The following is a 15538-nucleotide window of genomic DNA, read 5'->3' as shown; positions in this document are numbered from 1 at the left end:
ATACAGTGCATTCAGAATTAGAAATTTTCTGTTTTAAAATCAAAACATTTAAAAACTATTTTAAGATTAATCCAAATTCTATACTTCATACCGCATCAACACTTTAAAGACCCATACAGAACTCACACAAACTAACACAAGTGTTCACCAAAGCCAAAACCAAGAAAGAACTTCTTTGAAATTAAAAACCAGATGTATGTTATTTTATCTATATGTGAGCAGTTTAGTGGAGAGGCTATGACATATGTGAAGTATACATAATCTCCTTGTACAAGTTGATATTACTCAGACAAAAATGCACAGACATAATTAAAGCTTCATTAAAGATTTAGTATATTATAATTGATGATTTTCAATTACTGTTTATCAAAAAGGAAACAACGACATCAGCTTATAAGATTTACAACCTATGCATAATATTATGCTGAAAAAAAACCCAGCCTATGATTAAACAGCCTGGACGGTAGGCTCTTTTATTAGGTTGATAATCCACAAACAATACTTTAAAGTTATTAAACATTTCTTTGTTTCTCATCCTTAACTTTTTAGCCACTGGCCAATTTTAAACGTATTTTATAAGAGCCTCAAAGATAACAGACTTCCTTTAAGATTCACGGGCAATCCCGGTTCACCCTCCCGGTAGGGGAAAAGCAAGCAGAAGCCCGGCAGCAGCTGGCAGACCGACCTGCAGACATGACCGGGCCAGCAGTTCAGCAGGTCTTCAGCCTGATGTTATCCTCACCCTCTTCTGCTTCTTGACCCATTTCCTGGCTTTCCTGGGAGATGTGTAGTAAGGATATATGGAGGGGGATAAGAAAGCAATAGAGCAGTAAAAGAAAGGCAGACTTATTAAATCCTTATGAACCTTATGAAAATCAGGTTCCATGTGTCCACGTGCTTGTGTCATGCCTTACGGGTTTTCTTCTCTGGTGATTCTGGGGGCATCGCAGTCCTGTGTCTGCCTTTAGAGCATCACACAGAGCCCCAGTGCCAGATTATCTTCATTTAACAAGTCCTGGCTTCAGACCAGACCCAGCTCCTCTCATGGAAGCTCTTCCCTATATAAGCCCTTGCACGTCCATGCTTAAAACCTTGGACCCACCTGTCACTTATAGGGTGTCCCTGATGCCAGCCAGAAGAACCTGCCTGTCCCCTCCCCAGCTTCTTCATGATTCTACACAATAAACTTCCTGCAGATTACAAAACACACCTTAAAATCCCATGGGAAAAGCCCCAAGGAAGCCATATTCAAAAGCCACACGTGTTCTGCTTGGGACATGCAAAAGACACAGAAAGGACATTTGGTCTCTGGTTGGGGAAGGCAGAAGACGTTGTGCCCATTCCCTGAGAAAATCTGTGCTAGCCACTCTCGTGCCAGGTTTCATAAACTTTCAATCATCTCCAAACATAAACTAACTGTATTGTGAAAGCCAGAGGCCCAGACAGGCTGCTGCTTTGAATTATACAAGAAACTGAAAAGGCTTTAAATTTTGAAACACTCGGAGCTGACACAGTTTTACACCAGTGTAGCAGGGACCAGAAGGTGTCCCACTTTGGCCTGCCAGGTGCTGATGCCGGGACAGTGGAGGAGGTATGCAATGTAGGTACAAGCCATACAAGTAAAGATATTCCATTTGTCTGTCGTAACCTTAGATACTGCAGGTTTAATATAAGAGAGTCTATAAAAACATCCAAACATCATACTACCCAAAAGTTCAGCTCCTTCCCAGTGTACAGAACCCGCGTACTTAGCAATCATTCCTTTGATAAATGATGCTCCTGCTTGGCTTTACTCCAGGACTGATTTCTTGTAAATTTCGCAACCTGCCTATTGAATTTTGCTGGGTTCTGGTAAGACCATCAAATAAGGACAAACTACGACAGAAAGCAGAAGATTATGCATAGGAGTAACTGCACAAGAGCACTTCTCAAATACAGAAATGCAGCTCTACTAGTGGCAATTTCTTGAAAGAGCATTTTTCCACCCACCTAGTAGTTCCAAGGAGAAGTTAAAAATATAGCTAGAAAACAAGGATAAATGGTGCCTCTTTCATCCCAAAAGCATACACAGGATTTCATTACTGGCTTTTGTATTAATCTATACATTCTGTCACTGTGGACAAACAACTGAAGAATCCCGCACAAGAAACTCTCATAATCCTTATTAATGCCAAAAGCACTGACTAAATTGTGTGGAATCTTAGAAATAAACAAAACCCACCAATAATTAGAAGTTTTTTGGAAGGTTCTGTACATTATCTAAAGAAATGCATCCATATTGTTAAAGGCAGACAATTTAAAACACCTCAGTCTTTTATGTGGAAACTACTATATAACGATTGATTTTGAACGCATTTTTCACCCTATCTACATTCCCATAAATATGATCAGTCTAGGAAACAGTGACTTTTTTTTTTTTTAATTCCCTCAAGCTTCATAAACCTGTGCATTAGAGGAGAAAAGCTTTTAGTCTTTCATAATAAGAAATACCTTACCAACACCAAAATTGCCTCAAAACAGATGTCCAGAGTCCAAATTGACCAGTTTCTGGGTTTGGGGTGTGGGATTTTTTGTTGCTGGTGGGTGTTGTTTGTTTGTTTTTACTATACTGCCCAACAGACCTCCTAACACAAAAAAACCCCAACCACCAAACAACGAAAAAAAGGAAAACCAAAACCAAAGACACAATTCTTCCAGCAAGAACAGAATCAAAGCTACCAAAGTGAGGAAAAGAAACAGAAGAGTAATAAAGTCATTTTGCCTGAAGAAAGATTTGGATAAAAGCACTATTTAGGAAACAGTCTACTTATTCGGCACGTTTGTCCTCTTACAGATTTCTTTGGGTGTATTTTTTCACAGCTACGAGCAAGCACACAAGATTTTAAAAATTATCTTTGCTTTTCAGCTCATCAAAATGTTGAAAAAGCCATTCATCAGCCACTCTGAATTAAAAAGCGTGCAAGCATGATACAAGTATTGTACACAGCCTACAATGAGAAAAAAAGAGTTACTTAAGCAGGACTTTCTGTCCTGTTTAAGAGCGGGACAGACAAACGAAATGTGGAAATTCATGTAGCAAAATTGCTTCCAAACAGAATATGGGCATACCCTCCAGAGATGTCCACAATCCCTCAGTCCCACCTCAGCTCAGTTCCCAAGTTAGCCTTTGACAGTAACAAACACATGGATTAAATACTAAGGATAGACCTCCAATTTATTCTAAATAAATGTAACTCCACAAAACTGTATCCAGCCTTGTGCCACCAACAGGATTATAACAGAGTTACAGAGATTTAAATCAGATGCCTCTAAATTGTTTTTCCTCATTAAAAATACTGTTTCTTCTACATTCCAGGAGCAAATGAAAATCATTGTTTGGTCTTGGCTAGTTATGCTAGAAATGGATCAGTGAGACCTGCTAAGTCAAAGGGTCTTTGAGACTCTCATATTTTCTATTTCCTACTCATGTACTTTTTCAAATTCCCAAGGATTTGCAATCCAGGGACCCCCAGGAAGAAAATCCAACTTAGGGAAGATATAGCTAACTTAGAAAGAACACTGTTGATAATACCTTTCACTTTCATTAATTTCCACCTCAGAGATTTTGGATGTTGTGGCTCAAAAGTGTAGCCTCAGCTGCTATCCAAGGCTTCCACAATGCCCCGCTCTGCTAGCCCACCCAGTGCTCAGAAAATGCCAGCGTGCTCACCTCTGTGGGGCATCTGGGAGCTACTCTGGAGCAAGCAGTGAAACTGTAAACAGAGGCAGCCAACGTAATAACTGCTATCAAAATAAACTAAGTGCTACTTTAAACAAAAAAGGTCCTCTCCCATGCATAGAGAGGATTATTAATTCATTACTACTACTCTCCCACTGCTGAAGCAGCAATGTCCCTTTTTTTTTTTTTTTTTTTTTTAGTTGCTCTACATAGAAAGAAAGTAGTCGAAGAGCACTTGGGTATTTTTTATTTCCAGGTATTTGCACCACTTTTCACACAATACACATACAAGTTAAACCTTTGCACAAGCTTCAATGAATTTAGACAAATAGTCATGAAAGACTGTGAACCGTCTTAATAACAAGCCCCAGGCATCAGGCAGCAGTCAGTTAATTACATGTTTTGTATTTATTGAAAAGATAAAGTTAATGTTATTCTAAACCTTAGTAGGTTCCTGGAAGTCACAAACTCTGCACCAGAGCCGCCCTACCATTCCACCACTCTCTCAATGACTTCTGAACTGGGTTACATATGCAGAAACATCTTCATATCAATTCATTATCAAACCTAGAAACAAAAACAAATGTTGACAGTTCCCTGGCAGGTTTCCTGGTGTGCCTTCAAGCTCCTCAAAGCTATGGTGTATCTTCAAACTCCTAGCACAACACAGGAAAAGTACATGAGAAGCACAACTGGCAGGCAGACCACCAGCACAGCAGGTAACGTCTCTGTTTCACTGAACAGGCTTCCACATCAGAAGCCATCGACTGCAGCAGCAGCAGTCATTTGGGTCACCTCAACAGAGTGAGCAACCCATGCATAGCACGTGGCTATGGGGACCACACTACCTTCTCCACCCTACTTCACCGTTGTTCCAATTCTAAAAACCTGAAAAGGTCTGGCAAATTAATGCATTTCACACAGCTTCCAAAAGCAGGAGAAAGATCTTAAAGAAATAAAATATATCAGTATGTGCTGTATACCTTTTATAGAAGCTGCCTTATTGGAGATTGTACAGTTTTTCAGCTCTGACTCAAAACTTAGATTCTTCTTTGGCAAAAAAAATTAGGGAGGAAAGGAAGGAGAAACAGTACATACAACCTGCTAGACCATTAAATACTTGCAAGCAAAACACATCCGAGGAATCAGCTAATTCAATGACATGCTGACATCTTCTCCATTCTGAGTAGCACTGAAGCCACACCACCAGCTCTACACAACTGGAATCACAACATTTGCAATCTAAACCTCACCACTCAATGGAGCCAGGCTTGATGCCTAGTTATTGACTTTTGGTCCTGCGCAAGCATGGGTTGTGATTGCTCAACAGGCAGCCCTGCCTGCTTTGCATGATGAAGGTACCACAGCGATGAGTAAAATGTGTAAAAGTGGGTATATGATAAAGAACTTCCTGAAATCCAGGATGACTACAGAGACAGCAATAGTGTACAGAAATAACGTTAATCGGTCTTTAATTACTAACAAGCATTTGCCACAATGCCAGATTTTAAAAGCATGGAAAACAAGGTTTGGAGAGAAGTGACAGTAAGAATCCTCAGGGCTACGGTGGTACTGCTTGAATCACCTGTGGGGAAGTGAGATGTTCTGAAATAGCTCAGGGCATCTTGCAATCATAGTATCTACTTCATCTTTCCAGCAAAAAAAGTTTGTATACAAACACACAGCACCTTCTTTTGATAGCCAGCTGTGGCAGCCAAAGACACCTTTCCTAGAAATGATACTCTTCCTCAAAGTAAAATCTAACAATCAGGACCTGAAAACCTTTTTGTTGATCTATATTAACTCCCAAATCCTACAAATCATTTCCAAACATATTCCCTAGCAGTGTTTCAGCTAATCCAGCATTATCATCACAGTTTCTCCAAACATTTAGAATTATTTTGTCCAACACCTTTAACTCCCAAACATCCTTCATTTTACCACTTTAAAAAAAATTAACTCCCTTCCCACATTACACTTTATGTCATTGAGTGTTCTTGTACACTGTTACCTTTTTTCTCTTAATCTCTTTTTACCCAGCACCTGTATTGTGCTGCCTCTGCCACTCCACGTGCATCTATCTGATCCTTACAATTTAAGTTGATTTTTCTACAGATTTTCCTTTCCCTATATTTTTAAGGAGGAAAGGCAAGTAGCACAAATTGTGGTAATGTCTGGAATTACATCAAGGATAGACGCATTGGTACAGGGCACACTTGTTAGAAGCATTACAGTCACTTGCAAAGGAATAAAAAAATCGCTGCAAAGCATGACCATATGCAACTACACTATGATCACCTGTGAGACAGGTGATACTGACTCACCAATAACTTCTGATCTTCTTTTGCAAGGATGAAACATACCAATGTTCATTCCTAACCTTTGCTATATTTTAATCAAACTTTAAATATCAACCTAGAGCAGTTGACCGCCAAAAGATTCGTGGAATACTGCTTCAAGGGCAAAACTAAAATGGAAAATCATTTACGACACCACCAAATGGTTGTTCTCATGGAAAAAAACAGCATCAGGAGACTACATCTGGTGACAAACAAACAAAAGAAGAAAGAAAAATCTGCTTATATCTCTTTCAAGGATGAAGTCACCCGGGATTGTGAAAAGCAAAGCCACACCAAAATCCCTCAGAAAGAGATAATTCAAGTTGAGGATTGCTCCCTACGGCATTGTTGAAGCTCTTGCAGCACTGAGTATTAACTTCTCCGAAAATATATCTTCCCTCAGTCCCTGGGAGACTATTTCACAGTCTAGTAGATCTCAGTGTTGAGATGCTTTTTCCAATGCTTAGTTCTCCTTTCTGTATCGCAACCCATCATTCACAGTCAAGTCCTCCTTAACATACATAGCTTTGTTTCCTGATGCTTCTGCCAGGGCTTTTCAGTTAGGGGGTAAAATTATTCCCCTTCATTAACAAAAGGGAGATAACATTTCAGTCCTCTCCAATTATTAAGAATCATTCCTACCCTTTGAACGTCCTTGTGCTATTTACTTCACAACAAACAACTCATATTGTAAGAGACACACAACTAAGGCAGAGCTCAAAAGTTTGTAAGTTCTTTTAAAGCAGAAAGCCTTAATGGCAAGTTAAGCTCCAACACTGGAAACTGGCTATTCAGATTCTTGCATTTCCCTTAACTCAGTCCCTGTACTTCTTGCTGTCTCTCTTCAATAGGTCAAAAATTGTCAGATATTAAAAACCCCTAACCTTGGACTTCTGTCATGTCCCAATTCAAAGAGTTGAACAACAACAAAAAAAAAAACCAAAAAGGTTTTATTGATGTAGAAACAAAATGTAATTTTCACAGGGTAGACCAATAACTCAGTTTCTGCTCAAAATTACTGTAACTCTTTTCTTTACAGCATAAGATTTACCAAGTAAAACGGAGAAAGTTTGCTTCTGCAATCCAGGAATGCATTTGTCCCTAATGAATCGATAAAACCACGCAAAACCTTGCATAAAGCAGTGCACACAGTAGCAACAACGGAGTAACTTCCCTTGCTAACCAAACACTATGGAAGAGCCACGTACTTGATATGCAGAGGGTAACAAGTGAAATTATGTCCAAGCCTGTCTTCTATTTATGTAATTCACTAAGCATCTTTATTAGAGTGGTACTAGAAAACCACTCACCATCTTACTCGGGTACGTACAGATACCATCCCAACAGTACATTCAGCATTAATAAAGAACCAAACATAAAATTGAGAAAAATTTGTATTTCTTTGACTCCAAATTCACTAAGCCACAGAAAATAGAAGGACCGTCCCTGAGCCTGGAGTATCAGAGCTACTCAGAACAGTAATGACCCACTGCCAACCCTTTGGCATGAAGAGACAAAGATTTATTTAGACACTCTGGGCCACTGGCTCCAAAACGTGGAATGTGAAGCTCTTTCTATCACAATGGTGAAGCATCTGCCGATTTTTAAGCTCTAAGGTTTTTCTATTAACCCAGTCCATATTTCCCATATAATTTCCAAGATATAAAGTTAATTTTTTCTGAAACATATATTTCTAGATTCAGTGCACACTCAGACACAAACTCACTCAATTTTCTCCTCATGTATCCTCCACAGGTTGATCAGATCCTCTGCAAAGGCGTTTTTACTAACCTTGATCCCTTGCAGATAAAAATCCACTATTACGTCATCGCTTTTTCTTGGGGAATATGTCACACATACTGGGAATTCATGAATGGGGCTACATTTAGAAGCAGAAGAATTAGCTGCCTCAGGACAAAGAGGAACAAGTGGAAAACATGATGACGTAACTTACAAAGCAGATACAGATGGAAGGGAAGAGAAGAAAGAAGAGGATTAAATCCTCACCACATACAATCCAAAGGCATTTAAAGTACAAAGTACCCACAGCAAAACTAGAACAGACACACAGCAGATGCAAAATAAAACGTGTATATAAGATTACCTTCCAGACCTTGTCACAAGCACCGTGCACATGCAGATGGAGCTGAAGGATGACAGTGCTATTATGCCTTGCAAGAAGGAATCCAATTTTCACATGCTACACTTAGGGACAGGAAAAATAAAGTTATAACCAGCACACATAAAGGTTTCCTCTGAGGTACCTGGGGCTGAGACTGAAAAATCTGCGATCGTAAGGATAATCCTGAAAATACAAAGAAAAGCTCTGCTACTATCCTGAGTCCCCAGACAAAAACTGGCACAATCCCACCGCCATCTCATAAAATGCAACTTGAAATCGGTATATTTTCACTCCATGTTTGCTTCTGACACTCAAATGCCTCCTCACATCTGAAAGCGTCAAAAATCTCATCAGTTCTCTGTGTCAGTGCTTGGTAAGCTACAAACATCAGCAAAAACAGAGCTGGGAGCCACTAAAAGCGAATTCAGAAACCACTGCCTGTGGGGAAAGTATCACAATTGATAAGCAACAGAACAAAGGACTAAACTTCTAAGGCTTTAGTCGCTCCTCAGCAGAAAATGGCTTCCAGATTTGCACCCTTGAAGCTTAACATGCTGATCCACACATTTTCTCTTTAGACAGGACTGTAGCCAAAAGATTTGCTCTTTGGATAATAAAAGCATGGTGGAGATCCTTAGGAGCATTCCTTCTCTTGGTAAAAAAAAGTTTGTATTTCATAAACTTTGTTCTTAAACACATGGTCATGGGATCTTGGGGTGTCTTCAAAAGAATCAGTTAATAAACAAGCATACTAGAATAAACAGACTTCAGAAATTACAGCAGTCTGAATATATAATAGTCAGGTACAACAGCAGGTGCTTTTTATACTGCATGCCAAGTCCTCGTTATGTACTTGGCATTGGCTTGGTTACAGCAAGTATGAGATAATCCCCTAACATGCTGTGTCATCAAAATGCACCAGATGGATGCTCCAACTACACAAAACCTCTTCCCTTCCCCACTCCTCTCCTCCAAACAGGATGTAACTTTTAAAGAGCAGTGCCAGGTGCCAACATGGAAAATCCTATCTTGATAATTACTTACCCACCAAAGCGTAATCACCACTTCAATTACTAACGGTAAAATTTGGTCTTACCTTGAAACCATTTATAAAGCTGTACTGCTGGAGTGCTTGCCAGGCTTTTGGAAGGGCTAGTTTGACCAGGGTGAACACAGAACTACACACAACTGAAAGTCTCAGGCAAGGTCGATTTTATCCTAAATAATCCATGCCTGGATTATTCCAATATCTATAATATATCCAATCCAACCTCTTGTAAACTCCCCTGACACTGCCTTAACTGATACTTTTCTGCATTTTCAACATTCCAATTTTTTGTCTTAGGGGAAAAATAAAATAAAATTAACTAGACGCCTCTCTTTCCTGTATTCTCTGCCTTATGCACACACATCACCTGGAGACCACTGCTGCTGGAGAGACTGACCACAAGAGCGGTGCAAGGACTCTTCCTCGCCAGGTGGCACCAGTGGAAAACAGGTGGGTTTCCAGTGAAGCTGCAGTGACAGACCGCTGCCTCGCATTGAGCGACTCTTCTCTGCAAGCAGAGTCTTCCTTCCTAAAACCCACCAACATGTCAGCCGGGTCTCCCATGCTGTTCAAACCAAATACAAATAATTATAGGTGACTTCACAGCACACCGCTTCATACTCAGAAGATCTGATGACTTTGTATTTGCAAACATGTCTTCTCTCTGTACCACAAACCCCCACAGATGCCAGGTGAAGACCAATGGAATCCACCCAAAGACTTCACTGGATTCTTCTCAGAGGCAGTAAAGCGGTGGGGTTTATCCGCATCATCAGTTATGCCCACTATTCAGCACCTCGCTCCATCTGAAAAGCCAACACAAGAAGGATGCCACCAAGGTTTGTATGCTACTAGGCTGTAATAACTGTGTGACGTACTGTGAAAGGCCATGAAGCCGCAGGACTCCTGTCATACGCTGGAGAGGGAAAGTCTTCAACAGGCAGAGTAAATAAAGTGTCGGTAGATGTGCACCTAGTTGGAGGAGGTTAGTCTTTAAGTCGGGTGTGTCTGATTTTTTTGCCACACTAGGCATTAATGACTGAGACACTATCATAAAAAGAGAAGCATAACAGCTTTTTTGTGTACTGCCATTAGCTCCTTGCAGTTCGTACGATTACTAAGCCTTCAGACTGACTTTTAAAATATCTTCCTCTTCCTCGCATCATAAGAAGCCATGATTATTCACCCCCACTCTGTGAATTCCTTTCCCAGTAACTTCACCCTCAGGTTTCAGGTGTAAGACGCCTACAAAAGTACAGTATGTATCCCTCAGTGTTTCCAATGTCCAATGGCCCCAAAGTCACTGTTCCACACACTCTGCCGTTCGAAAACACAAGGCTCTTGGACAGGCAGCTGGAAAAGTCCTCCTTTTCCACATAAATGAAGTGCTGTTTCTTAATAAGAAAGGAACGCTTACCTTACTGCTGTTTGTGATATTCTGTTATCCAGAGCAGATCTAACGTATGCATATAAACCCGCACCACAGTGCCTGTGGACGCCACTGCTTACACGGCCATAACACAGACTTTAACACTACAGATCAAAATTGAGTTTCAAACTGCTCAGGTTTCAGCACAGTTATATACTGAAAGGAAAAAAATAATCCAAAATATCTTTGGACCTCTACTGAAAAAGTCATTACCTTCATGGATAAAGGTGCTGAAGAAAAAGTATCTTCAATAAAATATGAATTTGCATATCAGAAACATGACACATAAAAATTGCCTTTGGTCCATGCACAAAACCACTGTTCATTGCAGCTTTAATTCCTAGAGAATCACCAAAAGGCAAACATTTTTGGAGTAGAGAACTTATTACTTTTTTGAAAATTGACTATACGAATATTACCTGTATAAAAGCTAGGACTGTGCTTTTAATATTTACGTTTCATGCAACTTTATTTCCACACTGCCATTCTGTTCAAAATGCTTCTATTAGCTATCAGGGGGTAATTTATCCTAAGGAGGGCATCTGACAGAGGACCAGATCTCCTCTAGGAAATGTTTTCTTATTCCTGGTCGATGACAGCTAACAACTGGACCCCAGTGTCACCGGCACTCCCATAACCAGCGCAGCAGAAGACATCAGGTGATGCTCCATGTCACCTGCGATAACCAACATAACCCAAACAATTACCTGATACATTACTGAGACTACTTTTTTATCTAAAATAAGCAGTGATATATGCAGCTTATAGACATCCTAATCAATTTATTCTTCTCTTCTCCTCCTAGATTACTCATTTGGCTTTCCTTGGGACAAAAATTCTTTTCAAGAGGCCGGGATATCTTGGCTCCAAAACCAGAAATAATCAAGTCAGTAGCTAACTAGAAATAGTAGTTCTTGTTAATGAAGTAGGTAGATTTGAATCCAGAACATGTTTCAATGTATTGTATATCAAAGCATTAAACGTGTGTAACTCCTAAAATACAGAGGTGTTTTCTGTAGCCTTAATTACCTTCAAATTTGCATTCAAAAGCAGCTTGACCTAAGCTGAAATAAAGACGTTAAGTCTTTGCAGTTTTCTTAGGTAAAGAAATAAAAAGATATGTGAGGGTGTATTAAGTCCCTGGTGCAACTTCAACTACAACTAAAATTGCTGATTCCAAAATCAGTGTGTCCCAAATCGTACTACACTCAAAATACAACCCATTAAAACTGCCTGACTTGGACAAGACTTTGAAGTAGGGCTAAGCAATCAGACTAACTACCATAAGGCTGTACCCTGAATGTTGAAGCTAACACAGAGCCAACATTACAAAGTATGGCGCTGTCCCCTCGGACCGATGCCCAGCTCCTTGCCAAGAAGGCACCATGGCGCCCAAATGTCTCTCCCACGCTCCTCGCAGCCCTGGCACGGTCCTGCACGAAGCAGCTTTCAAGGACTTTGGGATTTTCTCATTGTTATGAAATAAAATTAAGCATGCCAAAATCTGAATGATGTCATGGCAATCTCATAAGTGGATTACATTAATCATTTACCAGCAAGGGAGGATAATTCTTGAGCGAGAGCAGAACCCTGAGTTCATCCTTATTTATCACTCTGAGACAAAAGGTACAATAGCTGTGGATATCAGAAATACACACGAAGTTCGTGGAAAGGGTAGGTAAAATGTCCACTGAAAATGCAACGGAATTGCAAAGCTACAGACTGGTTTTATACTGACTCTTTAATGACAAGTTTCTGTCAGCTTACCACAAAGCTACTGGGGGAGATTTTCTCCGTTAGGTAAAAGTTAACTGCACAGTAGATAATTAGCAGGAATGCTGCTTAATAAATCTTTCATTTTTAAAAAATAGTGGTCTCATTTTTAAACTGTTGCAACACAATTTAACACACAAAAAATGTTTTCTAGACTTCTAGATGTTCCTTTTCTCCATTTTGATAATCTTAAAAATCCAATAAAAAAAAAAAAAAGAAAGAAATCATCAGGTCACTGGATAAGCTAATACAGCAAATAGAAATTTCAGCCCTTTCCTGGGTAGAATGACTGTGATAAGACGGACTTAAAAAAATGTCACATTCATGTATCTTTTAAATCTTCCATTATGTTCTGATTTTTTTTTTTCCTCCTCCTATTTAAAAATATCTTCTTTTACCCACGCTCCAAGCTCTTTCCCATCGTAATACCCATCAGGAGGTAATCGCTGTTTGCCCCACAGGGTGCATGCTCTCCACCCCAACACTCCCGTTGCCCAACCGGCAGAGCGAGCAGCTCCCTGCATGGTGGCAGCCATGCCCCGTGCCACCAGGGTGATCAGCAAAACCTTCTGCACACTCTGGTGTTTGAAACCCACAAGAGGCGTGGCTCTCGGGCTTCAGAGCTCCACGCTTCAGCAAAGCCAAGAGCTACAAACGCGGCATGTGCAGCCCTCGCCTTAGTCACCCGATTTGAGCAGAGCTTAGATCAGATGGCATTCAGGGATCCTTTCCAACTCAAGTTACTCTGTGATCATAAAAAAAGATGGTGTGAGAAAGCTGTTAAGGAAAGAAAAGAGAAACACCCTCAGCTCCCCACACACATCACACAAAACGTACCAATTCCTTCTTCCAACACTGGATGCAGTACCCACCCTCCCAAAATTCACCTGAGAGAGACAACATATAGAGAAAACCAATGGGTTTGCACGTTCTTTGGATTTGAAGAGTGTTAGTTAAAGTATTCTGCTTACATTAGCCTGGGGAAGACCCAGAGCAAGAGCATTTACGCTCTGCTTCCTCCCCCTGCTCTGGCAGGAGCTTTTTTAGGTATTACTCTCAGCTGTTCTTTTAAAAATGTTTTCTTAATTTGAATTTATTTAGTCTAAAGAAAAATTGTATTTAAGATTTCCAAAGTACTAAGATTTCAAACATGACTAAAGTCCCATCAGAACAGAAGAGTACTTATGTATAAATACACGGTAACAGTAACACTGTCAGCAAGAATTGGAACTCACATATCAGAATAAGTTTTAAAAAAATAAAAATCCGCCAATAAAACCTAAGCATATATTAGCAAAAAAAAAGTCACATTCATGTATGTTTTAAATCTTCCATTATGTTCTGATTTTTTTCCTCCTCCTTCTATTTAAAAATACCTTCTTTTACCCAGCCCCCAAGCTCTTCCGCACCCGAATACCCACCAATTTTTGAGAAAAATATGTTCCTTGTAAAAAAAAATTACTAGGACCCCACCAGGAAAGGAACAATCAGTAACCTTTTCTCTTATGTACAAAAATTAAAATAATTGCAGAGAAACAAAATTATTTACCCAGATCAATATAGGGCACAAAACCTGTATCTCCTAGATACCAAACCAGTACCTGAACCGCACAGATAGAGAAAGGCTGTTCTTGCCCTGATATACATCCCCAGCACGGAAAAAATAAAGCAACAGTGACTTGATGTAGGGTAGTTGCTCAATCAATCTTGGTAGCAGATGGTCAAGTTTTATAGACTCCATGGTGCTGCTGTCCTGGTGTCTTCCTGACCTGTGCTCATCTTCTGGAGTTGAAATTTTGTATACCAAATTCATCTGGGATGCTCTTGATGCACAAAAGGGGTGCCACAGAGGTTCAGAAGAGTTTAATTACTTGCAAAAAGAAATTACCACTAAATTCCAAGGATATGCTGCTCATCTGTCATGTTCACCCACAGACTTTCAATGACATCTCTCACTCCCTACTCTCACATTTTCCTCAGATGGGTGACAAGGTGGTCGTTGTCTTATGGAGAGTAATTTTTATTGAAGTGCTCATCAAAAAGAAAGACACAAGTAATGTTTAATTGCTAGCTTTAGAGCAAGATTTGAAAGACTAAATAGATAAACCAAGAACATATTGGACAGCAATGGGGAGAAAAAACATATCTTAAAAGAAAAATAATAATTTTAAACACCCTAAATTTTTTAAACATTCTGAAATAATTAATTAAACGTTCCAGAACGTCTTCTCCTCCTTTTGGTAGGCAATGGGAAAATCAGAGGCTCCCAGTGTTGTCTACCTCACCTAGACTATTTATTGTTTTAAATACTTTCAATCCATTTCTTTCACTGATTTCCCTGATGATGTACAAACCCCCACTGTTTATCTACAAACAGTTGCTTATACAGGCCTATTGGATGACGGAAACTTCTCCCAGTAAGTACACGCAATCAGAGAGAACAGAGCACAGGAAACACCTTGTAGGACATAATCCTGTGAGGACAACAAGACAGACCAGGTGAGATGCCCTTTCGCAGAGGGATCTTCCCACTGGCTCCTTGGAAACAGATTTGTACTCCCATTCCCACTCCTCCTCCCATGCCAAGATGGGCCCTCTCCAGCAGAAAGGGTCTAGTGGAAAAATGCCAACCTATGGTCCTGGAGTATCTTCAGCTAAGTCCTCTGCCATCCACAGCTGCCACGTACCCATTACGCTGCTCCTGTATTTATTTATTCAGAATTAGGACCAGTATTACCATCATTATTTGCCTGCATATGTGAAAGTGGCAAATAAAGATGTTTCCCTAGGCCCCTTCAGTAAAGCAAACTACAGCTTTATTGGAAGAACACAGTCTCATGAAGTGGAAACAGAAAAATACTACCACACTGCTCTGAGCAGCTGGCTTAGCAAATCAATCAATACAATGAAGCAAAACCAATCAATCTGCTTTTCAGAAACCTTTAACCCCTATACAATATGTATTACATGCAATCTATTAGAAATAAATGAGCAGAGGGTTGTTTGCTAGACCTCTCATTAAGCAGGAATCTCCACCTTCTGTGAAACCAGAAAAACACATTTAAAAATGCATTACTGGAACATCAAGGCTTGACTTAAACCTACAGTA

At 39.9% G+C, this 15538-nt stretch overlaps 1 protein-coding gene across 3 annotated transcripts in view; it reads right to left on the bottom strand.

Annotated features, from left to right (window-relative positions):
• Positions 1 to 15538, bottom strand: part of APBA1 (amyloid beta precursor protein binding family A member 1) — a 97900-nt gene that overhangs the window by 79073 nt on the left and 3289 nt on the right. The window contains exon 1 of one of the 3 annotated variants that reach the window (XM_054185865.1): positions 8162 to 14318. The exons of 1 other annotated variant lie outside the window; for it this stretch is intronic. The gene's annotated coding sequence lies outside the window, so the exon portion shown is untranslated. One more of the 3 variants, XM_054185866.1, reaches the window with a different exon arrangement.

The sequence above is a fragment of the Rissa tridactyla genome, chromosome Z (assembly GCF_028500815.1).
Source record: "Rissa tridactyla isolate bRisTri1 chromosome Z, bRisTri1.patW.cur.20221130, whole genome shotgun sequence".
In the NCBI taxonomy this organism is placed as follows: Eukaryota; Metazoa; Chordata; class Aves; order Charadriiformes; family Laridae; genus Rissa; species Rissa tridactyla.
The sequence above is the reverse complement of the archived record's forward strand: the minus strand, read 5'-3'. Positions and strand labels throughout refer to the sequence as shown.